The following is a 3805-nucleotide window of genomic DNA, read 5'->3' on the forward strand; positions in this document are numbered from 1 at the left end:
GATGTAGAGAGCGGCGCCGTGGGAGTGCTTGAACCGGTCGACTCTCTTAGTAATGGCCTGAAGGCAGCCGCGTGCCTCGTGACTGTTAATGACGCCCACAGAGTGCCCCTACGGGTGGTTAACTGTAGCCAGCAGCCACTGAGCCTTCCCAAGAACAAAACATTGGCTTTCTTCACATCTGCGATAGAGAAACGTGAGCCCACCGATACGGTACTCGCAACTGTGGAGCATGGTAGTCCTTCGGCTCCTCTAAATGCGTTGTTCGATCTTTCCCACGTAAAATCCAGGGAGAGGGAGGCTCTGGCTGGTTTGCTGAACGACTACTCAGAGGTATTCGCCGCGTCCAACCTGGATTTGGGCTGCTGTGGCGTTATAAAGCACAGGATAGAAACCGGCACTTCATCGCCCGTTTACCAACGTGCGTACAGGATTCCTTACTCCCAACGTGAGGAGATGGAGCGGCAGGTGCAGGACCTTATTGATCGCGGCATTGTCGAACACTCAAAGTCACCATGGGGAGCACCGGCACTATTGGTGGAAAAGCCAGATGGCTCGTATCGATTGGTGGTGGACTACCGCAAACTAAATGCCGTAACTCGCATCGATCCATACCCCATTCCCAATATACAGGAGACGCTTTCTCAGCTGGGCTCTGCCAGGTACTTCACGGTAGTGGACATGGCGGCGGGATTCTGGCAGATAGCAATGGATCCGGCAGATGCTGAGAAAACGGAATTCAACACGCCCTCAGGGCACTATGAATGGAAAAGAATGCCGATGGGTCTGGTCAACAGCCCTGCTGTCTGGCAGAGAACCGCTGATGTTATCCTGGCGGGTCTTCTGGGGAAGCTGTGCTTCGTGTATATGGATGACATAATCATATACAGTGACAGTTTTGAGAAACACTTGCGCGATATTGAGCAGGCTTTGGTGCGACTAAGAGGAGCTGGTCTCAAGCTGAAGCCTTCTAAGTGCCAATTCCTCAAAAACGAGGTGAAATACCTCGGGCACGTTGTTTCAGCTGACGGCGTGCGACCGGACCCTGAGAAACTAAGATGTGTCTCGGATTTTCCATCCCCGACTAGTGTCCGCCAGGTCCGGCAGTTTCTCGGCCTGATCGGTTACTACCGAAGGCACATAGAGGAGTTCGCCAAGCTCGCTAAGCCGCTCACTGCCTTAACAGCCAAAAATGTCGCCTTTCGCTGGTGCAAAAACGAGGAGGATGCTATTGGGGCCCTGAAGAGGAAGCTAATGAGTGCACGGCTGTTGCGCCACCCGGATTTTAATTTGCCCTTCGTTTTGGCCACAAATGCGTCAAAGTTCGCAGTTGGTGCTGTGTTATCTCAGGTTATCGAGGGCAAAGAACATCCCGTGGCTTTTGCTAGCCGACAGCTGAGCCCCACAGAGCAGAAGTACGGAGCTACAGAAAGGGAGTGCCTCGCCGTTGTCTGGGCAGTAAAGCACTTCAGATGCTACCTTTACGGCCGCCAATTCAAGCTAGTCACAGACTGCCATCCTCTGAAATGGGTGATGAGTGTCAGGGACCCTAGCTCGCGACTCGCTAGATGGAATCTACAGCTGCAGGAATACTGCTTTGAGGTGGAGCACAAGTCAGGAAAGACACATCTGAATGCTGATGCGCTCAGCCGCACAGCTGCCGTGTCAACTATAGATGAGTTTGTCCCCGTAGTCGACCCCGCCGAATTACGCACAGAGCAGTGCAAAGATCCTGACCTGAAGCGAATAATCGAAAGCTTAGAGGGCGCACCATCTCACCCCGAACAGCTAGGTTATTTCATTGGCAAAGACGGCACCCTGTGTCGGCGCACGAGGCCAACCAGGAAAGGGAGACCAGAGAAAACCGCTTGGGAGAGAGTCGTCATACCTCGGTCGTGGACAGAAAGGGTTCTTCGCGCGTTCCACGATGCACCATGCGCCGGTCATTTTGGCGTAGCGAAGACACGCAGGCGCTCGAGCGTTTGTACTTTTGGAGTGGCATGCGACAGGATGTTAGAGACTACTGTGCGAAGTGTCATTCCTGTCTCGAAAGAAAAACACCCAAGGGACGCAGGTCAGCACCAATTCAGCCGTTCCCTGAGGTTTCGGCTCCTTTCGAGCGGACAGGTATGGATATAATGGGCCCATTGCCCACGACCACTTCTGGAAACAGGTACATTTTAGTATTTGTCGATCACCTTTCAAAATACGCGGAAGCGGTAGCACTCCCAGATCAGAAAGCAGACACGCCTGCAAGAGCATTTGTCGAGCAGATCGTGCTCCGACATGGATCTCCGAGGCAACTCTTGACAGATCGGGGAACGAACTCCGTGTCGCAGCTAATGAGGAGAGTTTGCGAGCTGCTTAAGATCACTAAGAAGCAGACAACACCGTACCATCCGGCTTGCAACGGCGCGGTGGAGCGACTGAACCAAACCGTGGCCGGGTTCCTGTCGCATTTTGGACTGGGACTGGGACTTGTGGCTCCCGTATGCAATGTTTGCCTACAATTCCGCAGCACACGAGAGCACGGGCGAATCGCCATTCTTTCTTCTCTACGGCCGAGACCCGGACCAGCCTAGTGAAGTGCCAGAGGGCCCCCGTCGTGACCCATACGCTTCACTGGACGACTATAAGGTTGAGCTAGAATCGCGCTTGCAAGTGGCGAGGGACATCGCAAAGGAGGCCCTAAAGAAAGCGGCGAAGCGCAGGAAGGAGGTGCACGATCGCGGTGCTAGAGACGCGCCGTTTGACGTGGGGGACAGCGTGTACATCGAAAACTGCCAAAGACAGATTGGGTTGGCTCGTAAGTTCCAGACGAGGTGGAGAGGACCGTGCGAGGTTGTCGAGAAGCTTTCTCCGGTAAACTTCAGGGTCCGAGACGTGAACCGCCGCTTGATAAGGATACACGCAAATCGCCTCAAGTCGGCACCGGTTCAGTATTCACGAAATGAGGAGGGGGAAAGCGCAGATTTTGAGCGGGACCGAAGTGAAGCGGAGCGCGCAGATTGTTCGCAAGAAACGCCCTCTCCTGCATTTGTTCGGCAAGCGCCAGAGGTTACGGCAGGAATGCCACCGGATTTACTTCATGCATTGCTGGAGGAAGGAGCGCGCGAGGTTGCCGCGCAGATAACGCCAAGAGAGGCTCCTGCCACGAGCCCTCGCGAGTCTCAGAGCAGACAAGGGGTCACAGAATTACTTGGTACGACTCATGAACGCCGATATCCGCTTCGAAATCGGAAAGCTAAGTCGGACTAATGGCGTAAACAGAGCGGAGTTGGGGACTGGTTAAGACTGTGTAATGCTGCAGCTCATAACATTGCTATGTGCTTATGTGTTAAAATATCGGAGTTGCTAGTTAAGCCTTTCTGTCATTAAGTAACACTTTTACACAGGATGCAGAACATGCCCGACTTCCTTTCGTTATCTATATATTTTTTTGTCTGTGCCGTGATTGTGCTGGAAGTGGCTGCTCCTTTGTAACTGTGGTAAATTTATTTCGTCCAGTTTGGACTAGCAAGGAGAGGCTTGGGTGCTGAGTTTCATGTTTGTCTGTGAAAGAAGATCAGTGCTGCCCCTGGAGACGCCAGTTATGACAGCTGCAGCATATGGTGCAGTGCAGTGGTGTTGTGTGCAGCGAAAAGTGTTTTGTCGGACGGAATGTGCGAGGCGATTCAGAAAAAGAAGGGGAGCTGCCTGGACTCAAATGTTCGGAGAACATTCTTCTGGAGGGTGAGCGAGTGTGACGTTCCGTGCGTGACCTACCAGGGCCCATATCTTCGGCGGAATCTCCTCTGTGCTCAACCGT

The sequence above is a fragment of the Amblyomma mixtum genome, chromosome 10, assembly GCF_055824585.1.
Source record: "Amblyomma mixtum isolate Tamu chromosome 10, ASM5582458v1, whole genome shotgun sequence".
Taxonomy (NCBI): Eukaryota; Metazoa; Arthropoda; class Arachnida; order Ixodida; family Ixodidae; genus Amblyomma; species Amblyomma mixtum.